Genomic DNA, 11,528 nt, shown 5'->3' with positions numbered 1-11,528 from the left:
CAGCAACTGTGAGCGTGTGTGAGGGTTACTTTGGCAACGTGAGGAGAGACATGGAGAATGCCTGCGAGAAGGAGATTATAGGGAGAGATTCCGGGAGAGTTTGCAATGAGCGAGATGAATGCGGAGGAGCAGGAAGGAGAAATCTCCCGGACAGTTTTGTGTGGGAGAAACGAAAATTTGTACAACATTACCTCTTAGCCAAAAAAAATCTGGCTTTGGAGAAGGAGGGGGGGGGGGGGAGCATTCTTCCATCGTGCATTGCATTATAAACGAATAAAAAATAAAAAATAGGATGACCTTGTTAGGCATTTCCTTGATAAAGTATGTTAGAGTCACAGTTTATATATATAAGGAGCTGAAATCCTTTGGTCGAACTGTGTGTGTGCTGGTGATATCTATATTGTGTGTAGCATAATTTTTTCTTTCTGTTAAACGTCGTTTTACATTCCAAATTTTGTTTTGGTTTTTTAGTGCTTCAGAAAAACAAGGTTATGTTTTGAAAAGAGAGAAAAAGACTTGTCATTTATGACGCCTTTACCGAAGGTAACTAATTCAAAGGCTATATTTTTCTTAATGCATTTCATTTTTACTTAAATATCTTTTTTACGTTAAATGTGGTGTAGTGGTTATAAATAATCTTGAAGATTGATATTTCAAAGACTTTTAGATAAGAAAATTTTGAAAGATCATTTAAGAGATTAAGCCATTTTGATTTGAGACTTTTGAATCAAGAATCTTTGCAAGTATCATTTGGAGATCTTTGAAAACAAATGTAGGTTTTTGAAGATTTCTTTTAGAAACAATTTAGTGTTTCCTTACGAACTTAAATATGTTTAAGTTTTTGTTCTAATTCGGTTATTGCCTAGCAAGAGCTTCATCTTATTTTACTTAAGTTCTTTTAGAGAAGTGCTTGTGATCATTCGTGAATTCCACAAGTGAATATGAATGCATAAATGTATTAATTCTATATGCTTGAAAAATAATTATTCATTCCTACCATAACATTCATCTAAAAACATTCATACAATTACATACATCTATATGTATATATGCATATGCATAAATGCACTTGCATATATGATCATTCATAAAAACGATTTTAAAACAAGAGAGAGAGAGAGAAAGAGATCTTTTGAAAAGAAAAAAAAGACTTTAAAAAGATAGTGAGAGATGCATAATATGTGTATGTGTGTGAAAGTCGATAAAAAATATGTTAAATCAAAAAGAAAAAAATAGAGAGAGATATTCATGTACATATATATATGTATACACACATGTATAAACATATATGCATATATGAAAATTAAAATCAATAGAAAATTTGAATAATTTTCGAGTTCGATTTTTCTATGTAGGCCAGAGAGGAACTTGGACTCATACAAGAGCCTAGACTAAGACTTCATTAAATATGTTCCTATTTTTTAAATTATTTTGAAAATAAGATTCAAAATATTTTTATAGGAGCATGTAAAGCAATAGGTATTGCATTTATTACAAGGAAACTAATTTTCCTACCATTGGATATAAGAGAAAATCAAATATACGTGAAATAAAAAGTTAATAATGTAAGAAAGCTCTTATCGGGATCTCTAATCAAGAGATTAAGAGAAATGCTAAACATAAGAATGTCATGAAGATACATTTTAACATATACACATTCGTAAGGGTTTTTTCAGGTTGAACAAATCTCAACTTCAAAAATTAATGTAATAACAAAGACATCACAACCCAAGCACTGGTTCTTAAGTTCATATTAATTGGAAAATCAATTAACTATGCATTAACATTATCTAAACATGAATAATGCACACATTGAGTGAGCAAAAAAAAGAAATATTTCAAACCTAGAAAGAAAATGAAATCTTATTTCACTTTGCTCATGCTCTCGGTGCACTCAAGATTAGCTCTTGAGTTCGAAGAAAAGATCTTAAAACTAACTTATATGGCCATGAGGAGATGACTTAAGATATTAACTACATACCGGTAATTAAAATGCTTGAGAAAACGAATATTCTTCTCCAGATGATCCCAAAACGTTCCAAATGAGCCTTTGTGGTGTTGGGGTTGAGGAAGAAGCTTGCACCAAAGGTTGGAGAGAAAGAAGAAGAAGAAGAAGAGAAAGAGATTAGAACTTTCAAAATTTCAAATGAAAAAACTCTAGAAATTCTTCAAGGGTTAGTAGATACTTAAGAGAGAATATTTGAGGGGTATTTATAGAGAATTTTGAAGCCAAAACTCAAAATTTATTTATTTTTAATTTAATAAGGCTTTCATGCGAACTTTAATTTTTTTTGAATTATTTTTAATTTTTTAATAGGCATTGACCAAAGAAGATTGACACTTAGCCTTGCCAATACCCCTTTGGAGATGTTGGCAGGGTAGTGCCCACCCAACATGCCAAAACCACCCTTTGGGGGTAGGTGTTTACCTGTGCACGGCCCTAGCATTATTGTGCGCTCGGCCAAGGCATGCTGATGGGGGCAAAATGCCTCTTTATTGGCAGAGAATAGGTGGCTTTTGCCTTCCAGGCCTCCAAAGATGGGTCCCAACTAAAATTAATTTAATATATTAAAATATATATTTTGAAAGGTAAAATGGTCTCTTCGTAAAAAATGGATCTAACTTCGTTTTGGATTGTTCCGGGCTTGTTTTGGGCTTCTTTGATCGCGAAAGCATTCTGATCGATGCCCAAGGCTGGGATCAAGGGTTAGATAAATGTTTTGAGTTTAAAACATGTCTTTTAAAGTCTCAATGCAAGATTGAGATGCAAAACGAATGGAAGGTTTGTGCGCGCATGGGTGACGCTAAATGGGATTGGACATTGTTATTTTGATTTCAACTTGGGATTTTCAGTTGATATTCTTGATTTGAATCCAAACTTTGATTTTGGGTCTAATTTGTATTCGAGAGCAGCTTTGTGGATCCATTTTCCAAAATTGAGCTCGATTTCATTTATTGGGCTCGATTATGGGCTTTGGCCTCGTATATTGGATCAATGTTTGAATTTTGCATCTAGGACTTGGATTTGGGTCCAAATCTTGATCTAAAGTTAGATTTTGGATCTACACCTTGAATTTGGACCGAGATATGGATCTAAATGTTTGTTTTGGATCGACGGCTGAAATTTGAATTTAGACATGTATCTAAAGGTCTGTTTTGGATCTAGGATCAAGAAATGGATTTGGATATCGATCTAGAAGACTGTCTTGGGTCTAGGGTCGAGATTTGAATTTAGATATAGTTCTAGAAGTCTGTCTTGGGTCTAGGATCTCGATTTGAATTTGGATATGGATCCAGAAGTCTGTTTTGGGGTGAGCTTGAGCCCAAGTTTTGAAATTAGATCCAATCGCCGTAAAAATTGTTGAAATAACTGAAATCTTGTTGGAATAAAAGGAATACATTCTTTTAGAAAAAATTATGGTGATAATAAACGTTTTTTTCATTGAAAGCTTTTTCTTCCTTGAATATAGAGCTATAAATACCAAATGCAAATAACATATACACACAAATATATATATATATATATATATATATATATATATAATATAATATAAGGAAAATAACCTAGTAGAAAATCCCAATAAATTTGATGCGTTTTCATTTATGGTCCTCCATTCAAGTTCAGCTTTCATTGATTCAGGAATCAACTTGTCACCAAACCAACCCTGCATATCAAATCTCTATCATCACATTTACATGAAATATGAACTATCAAAACATAAAGAAGAAAATCAAATAGGTCGCAGGAATAAATGACAGCAGCATCTATGTATGTTTGTGTAAATGCCTAAGTATGCGTGCATTTATTTCTTTTTATCTCCTGTGGCGGAAAATCAATGAGCTTCGTGGACGTTTCAGGATTGTCCGCTTAAGAGGGGAACGATGTCAGTCCCGTCCACGCCATTGGTGCATATGTCCACCATGTTATTTATGCTGCCAACTGTGGCGAATCTTGATTTTTGTTTTGCATTCGAAACAGAAACAGGGATGGCAGTATATCTAATTTAAATATGACATAAAAAATGAGATATAAAAAAATTAATATCTGATTAGTAAATTAGGTTCGGATTGAAAATTAAAGAATGACATATGCAGATATAAATAAATATCTGATTAGATTTGAATTAAGTTTTAAATCGAATTTAATTTTAAATAAATATCTTATATCCAATACTCTTACATTTCAAAAATGATTTCGAATGAATCGACTTCAATCCAAAATTCAGATTCATGAATGTAAAATTCTTGATTGTGAAATTGGATTTCGAATCCGGATATGATTTCTCTTCAATTGTATTTAAATCCACGTTCAAACATAAGCCCACAGAATGGCAGCTCAGTAGGTGCATGAATGGGCGCAGTAAATTAGATTTATTCTAACTAAGTAAATTTCGGCAGAGTCAGATAATGAGTGAACCATTGACTTCTGTACTCTAGCAACTGTGTGAACCGTGCCAGATTCTTCAGTAGAAGTTAATGTTGTTTAAGGAAAATTACTGCTCATTAAGAAGTAGACAGCTAGAATGCAGGACTCAGCGGTGCTCGATCAGATGAATTTCTGCAGTACTTAGAAGTTAGAAGTGCAGCTGATAATTACCTTACGCCATTAAATTGCCAAATTTAGCAGCTTCAGCTTTCCCTTTTTCCAAAACTTCACATGACCACGTCCTCCATTATCTTTAATATCATCAGATTCACAACTTAACCAGCAGCACAGCAGCGCTTGCCATGGGAAATACGCCAACAGCATGATCAATGACAACCACCATTTCACTGTCAGGCTAAAAATAACAAAAAATTTAATGTTGGAAATCATGTCTAACATGCCCCATTACTTGATTACCCTTTACAATAGGGCTTTGTGATGCAGATTTTACTCTGTGAAGTGTAAAACTATCATGATTGATGAAAATATGGCATTCCAATGGCACAAAGATATCATTGGCAGAATTGAGCGTTAGTGTTTATGACATGGAACATTTATAAATCAGGCTAAGGGATTGGAGACTAGCATTTATCTCCTCCTAGATTATCAAATTTACAGTTATTCTTCGACAAAGGACCATTAATGCCATCTTGCTGTTGGCAATCAATGAGGGGAAAAAAGAAAAAAGGTCATTTGATCCCTTATTGTTAATTCGACGAGTTGAACAAGTTGTTACATTTATACCGAATGATTTTGGGGATTGAAACAACAAGTTCGTATAATATTAATGACATTTATGTCTTTCATTTACTCCCTTATAGTTAATCAAGTGGGACCAGCTTTGTTTTTCATTCAAATTGATTGGCTTAGGCGATTAAAATCACAAATTTACGTTACTACAATTGGTATTTAAGACATTCATTTGATCTTTGGTAGTGAATTCAAAGAATTAAACTTGTTGTTTCTATATCGAACGATTTAAATGATTGAAATCGTAAGTTTGTTTAAATGCCAATGAGATTTAGCCGTTCATTTACTCCCTCATAGTTAGTCAAATGAGTTGAATTTGTCATTTGATACTTATAGAAAACCGAATCACTACAACTTGTTGTTACATCCATGTTACGTGATTTAAGGGGTGGATTTACATCACAAGTTCATATGAACACAATTGTTTAAGCCATTCATTTCATCACATGAAGTTAATCCAATGGGTTAAACATGTTCCATTTACATTTAATGATTTAAGGGATTGATTGAATGAGTTCCACATTTCATTGCGTTTGCACTGGTTGATTTAAGAAATTGAAATCGCAAGTTTGAATGAAAGGGATTGCGATTAAAGTGTCCATTTGATCCCTTATTGTTAATGCAATGAGTTAAGCAAGTTGTTACGTTTATACTTTATGATTTTGAGGATTGAAACAACAAGTTCGTATAAATATTAATGAGATTTAAGTCATTCATTTGCTCTCTTATAGTTAATAAAGTGGGATCGACTTGTCGTTTCATTCATATTGATTGGCTTAGGGGATTAAAATCACAAATTTGCATAACTACAAATGGGATTTAAGACATTCATTTGATCTTTTGTATTGAATTCAAAGATTTAAATTTGTTATTTCTACATCAGACGATTTAAACGATTGAAATCATAAGTTCGTTCGAATGCCAAGGAGATTTAACCGTTCATTTACTCCCTTATAGTAAATCGAATGAGTTCAACTTGTTATTTGGTACTTATAGTTAATCGAATGAGTATGACTTGTTGTTACATCTATATTACGTTATTTAAGGGGTGGATTTAAATCACAAGTTCATATGAACGCAATTATTTAAGCCATTCATTTCATCCCATGAAGTTAATCCAACAAGTTAAACATGTTCCATTTACATTTAATGATTTAAGGGATTGAAATCAAAAGCTTGCAAGACCATGAATAAGATTTCGAACTTTCATTTGCTCACTTATAGTTGATCGAATCAGTTTCACATTTGACTGCATTTGCACTGGTTGATTTAAGAAATTGAAATCGCAAGTTTGAATGAAAGGGATTGCGATTAAAACGTCCATTTGATCCCTTATTGTTAACTCAATGAGTTAAACAAGTTGTTACGTTTATACTGAATGATTTAGGGGATTGAAACAACAAATTCTTATAAATATTAATGACATTTAAGTCCTTGATTTGCTCCCTTATAGTTAATCAAGTAGGACCAGCTTGGTTTTTCATTCACATTGATTGGCTTAGGCGATTAAAATCACAAATTTACGTGACTACAGTTGGTATTTAAGACATTCATTTGATTTTTTGTAGTGAATTCAAAGATTTAAACTTGTTGTTTCTATATCGAACGATTTAAATGATTGAAATCGTAAGTTCGTTTGAACGCCAATGAGATTTAACCATTCATTTACTCTCTCATAGTTAGTCAAATGAGTTGAATTTGTTATTTGACACTTATAGAAAATCGAATCAATACAACTTGTTGTTACATCCATGTTATGTAATTTAAGGGGCAGATTTAAATCATAAGTTCATATGAACGCAATTGTTTAAGCCATTCATTTCATCAAATGAAGTTAATCCAATGGGTTAAACGTGTTCCATTTATATTTAATGATTTAAGGGATTGAAATCACAAGCTTGCAAGACTACGAATAAGATTTCGAACCTTCATTTGATCACCTATAGTTGATCGAATGAGTTTCAAATTTCTTTGCGTTTGCACTGGTTGATTTCAGAAATTGAAATCGCAAGTTTGAATGAAAGAGATTGAGATTAAAGCGTCCATTTGATCCCTTATTGTTATTGCAACGAGTTAAACAAGTTGTTATGTTTATACTGAATGATTTTAGGGATTGAAACAATGAGTTCGTATAAATATTAATGAGATTTAAGTCACTCATTTGCTCCCTTATAGTTAATAAAGTGGGATCGACTTGTTCTTTCATTCATATTGATTGGCTTAGGGCATTAAAATCACAAATTTGCATAACTACAAATGGGATTTAAGACATTCATTGGATCTTTTCTATTGAATTCAAAGATTTAAACTTGTTATTTCTACATCGGACGATTTAAACGATTGAAATCATATGTTCGTTCGAATGCCAATGAGATTCAACCGTTCATTTACTCCCTTATAGTAAATCCAATGAGTTAAACTTGTTCTTTTATACTGATAGTTAATCGAATGAGTATGACTTGTTGTTACATCTATATTACGTTATTTAAGGGGTGAATTTAAATCACAAGTTAACATGAACACAATCGTTGAAGCCATTCCTTTCATCATTTGAAATCCAACACATTAAAAATGTTATTCGATCCCTTGCTGTTAATCCAACGAGTGTCAATCGTCCTTACATCCACTATGATAGATTAAAGGAATGGAAATCATAGGTTCATGTGAACAGGAATGCAACTTAAGCCATTCATTTCATCACTTATAGCAAATCCAACGAGTTAAACAATTTATATTTATATTTAATGATTTAAGGTATTGAAATCATAAGTTTTTTAGACTGCGAATGAGATTTAAAACCTTCAATTGATCGCCTACAGTTAATCGAATGATTTTAACATTTTATTGCATTTGTACTGATTGATTTAAGAAATTGAAATCACAAGTTTGAATGAATACGAATGAAATTTAAGCATTCATTTCATCCCTTATAGTCAATGCAATGAGTTAAACATCTTGTTACGTTTATACTGAATGAGTAAAGGGATTGAAACAACAAGTTCGTATAAATATAAATGAGATTTATGTCATTCATTTGCTCTCTTATAGTTAATCAAGTGTGACCAACTTGGTTTTTCATTCACATTGATTGGATTAGGCGATTAAAATCACAAATTTACGTGACTACAATTGGGATTTAAGACAATCATTTGAATTTTTGTAGTGAATTCAAAGATTTAAACTTGTTGTTTCTATTTCGAATGATTTAAATGACTGAAATCGTAAGTTCGTTTGAATACCAATGAGATTTAACTGTTCATTTACTATCTCATAGTTAATCAAATGAGTTGAATTTGTTATTTGATACTTATAGAAAACCGAATCAGTACAACTTGTTGTTACATCCATGTTATGTGATTTAAGGGGTGAATTTAAATCACAAGTTCATACGAACGCAATTGTTTAAGCCATTCATTTCATCACACGAAGTTAATCCAACGGGTTAAACATGTTCCAGTTACATTTAATGATTTAAGGGATTGAAATCACAAGCTTGCAAGACTATGAATAAGATTTCGAACCTTCATTTGCTCACTTATATTTGATCGAATCAGTTTCACATTTCATTGCATTTGCACCGGATTGCGTTCATAAGAATTTGAAATCGCAAGTTTGAATGAAAGGGATTGCGATTAAAGCGTCCACTTGATCCCTTATTGTTAATTCAACGAGTTAAACAAGTGGTCACGTTTATACTGAATGATTTAGGGGATTGAAATAACAAATTCGTATAAATATTAATGACATTTAAGTCATTCATTTGCTCCCTTATAGTTAATCAAGTCGGACCAGCTTGGTTTTACGTTCACATTGATTGGCTTAGGCGATTAAAATCACAAATTTACGTGACTACAATTGGGATTTAAGACATTCATTTGCTTTTTTGTAGTGAATTCAAAGATTTAAACTTGTTGTTTTTATATCGAACGATTTAAGTGATTGAAATCGTAAGTTCGTTTGAACGCCAATGAGATTTAACCGTTCATTTACTCCCTCACAGTTAGTCAAATGAGTTGAATTTGTTATTTGATACCTATAGAAAACCGAATCAGTACAACTTGTTGTTATACCCATGTTATGTGATTTAAGGGGTGGATTTAAATCACAAGTTCATATGAACGCAATTGTTTTAGAAATTCATTTCATCAAATGAAGTTAATCCAACGGGTTTAACATGTTCCATTTACATTTAATGATTTAAGGGATTAAAATCACAAGCTTGCAAGACTATTAATAAGGTTTCGAACCTTCATTTGATCACTTATAGTTGATCGAATGAGTTTCACATTTCATTGCGTTTGCACTGGTTGATTTAAGAATTTGAAATCGCAAGTTTGAATGAAAGGGATTGCGATTAAAGCGTCCACTTGATCCCTTATTGTTAATGGAACGAGTTAAACAAGTTGTTACGTTTATACAGAATGATTTTAGGGATTGAAACAATGAGTTCGTATAAATATTAATGAGATTTAAGTCATTGATTTGCTCCCTTATAGTTAATAAAGTGGGATCGACTTGTCGTTTCATTCATATTGATTGGCTTAGGGGATTAAAATCACAAATTTGCATAACTGCAAATGGGATTTAAGACATTCATTAGATCTTTTGTATTGAATTCAAAGATTTAAACTTGTTATTTCTACATCGGACGATTTAAACGATTGAAATCATAAGTTCGTTCGAATGCCAATGAGATTTAACCGTTCATTTACTCCCTTATAGTAAATCCAATGAGTTAAACTTCTTTTTTGATACTTATAGTTAATCAAATGAGTATGACTTGTTGTTACATATATATTACCTTATTTAAAGGGTGAATTTAAATCACAAGTCGATATGAACACAATTGTTGAAGCCATTCCTTTCATCATTTGAAATCCAACACATTGAACATGTTATTCGATCCCTTGCTGTTAATCCAACGACTTTCAATCGTCCTTACATCAACTTTGATAGATTAAAGGAATGGAAATCATAGGTTGACGTGAACAGGAATGCAACTTAAGCCATTCATTTCATCACTTATGGCAAATCCAACGAGTTATACAGGTTACATTTATATTTAATGATTTAAGGGATTGAAATCATAAGTGTGTAAGACTGCGAATGAGATTTAAAACCTTCAATTGATCGCCTACAGTCAAACGAATGATTTTAACATTTTATTGCATTTGTACTGATTGATTTAAGAAATTGAAATCACAAGTTTGAATGAGTACGAATGAAATTTAAGCATTCATTTCATCCCTTATAGTCAATGCAATGAGTTAAACATGTTGTTACATTTATACTGAATGAGTAAAGGGATTGAAACAACAAGTTCGTACAAATATAAATGAGATTTAAATCATTCATTTGCTCTATTATAGTTAATCAAGTGGGACCAGCTTGTTGTTTCATTCACATTGATTGGCTAAGGGGACTAAAATCACAAATTTACGTGACTACAAATGGGATTTAAGGCATTCATTTGATCTTTTGTACTGAATTCAAAGATTTAAACTTGTTATTTCTACATCGAATGACTTAAACGATTGAAATTATAAGTTCGTTCAAATGCCAATGAGATTTAACCGTTAATTTACTCCCTTATAGTAAATCCAATGAGTTGAACTTGTTCTTTGATACTTATAGTTAATCAAATGAGTATGACTTGTTGTTCCATCTATATTTCGTTATTTAAGGGGTGGATTTAAATCACAAGTCGATATGAACACAATTGTTGAAGCCATTCCTTTCATCATTTGATATCCAACACTAAACAAGTTATTCGATCCCTCACAGTTAATCCAACGAGTTTCAATCGTCCTTACATCTACATTGATTGATTGAAGGAATGGAAATCATAGGTTCACGTGAATAGGAATGGAACTTAAGCCATTTATTTCATCACTTATAGCAAATCCAATGAGTTAAACATGTTACATTTATATTTAATGATTTAAGGGATTGAAATCATAAGTGTGTAAGACTGCGAATGAGATTTAAAACCTTCAATTGATCGCCTACAGTCAATCGAATGATTTTAACATTTTATTGCATTTGTACTGATTGATTTAAGAAATTGAAATCACAAGTTTGAATGAGCACGAATGACATTTAATCATTCATTTCATCCTTTATAGTCAATGCAATGAGTTAAACATGTTGTTACATTTATACTGAATGAGTAAAGGGATTGAAACAACAAGTTCATACAAATATAAATGAGATTTAAATCATTCATTTGCTCTATTATAATTAATCAAGTGGGACCAGCTTGTTGTTTCATTCACATTGATTGGCTAAGGGGACTAAAATCACAAATTTACTTGACTACAAATGGGATTTAAGGCATTCATTTGATCTTTTG

This window comes from Nymphaea colorata, chromosome 13 (genome assembly GCF_008831285.2).
Source record: "Nymphaea colorata isolate Beijing-Zhang1983 chromosome 13, ASM883128v2, whole genome shotgun sequence".
In the NCBI taxonomy this organism is placed as follows: Eukaryota; Viridiplantae; Streptophyta; class Magnoliopsida; order Nymphaeales; family Nymphaeaceae; genus Nymphaea; species Nymphaea colorata.
Note: the sequence above shows the minus strand (reverse complement) of the source record.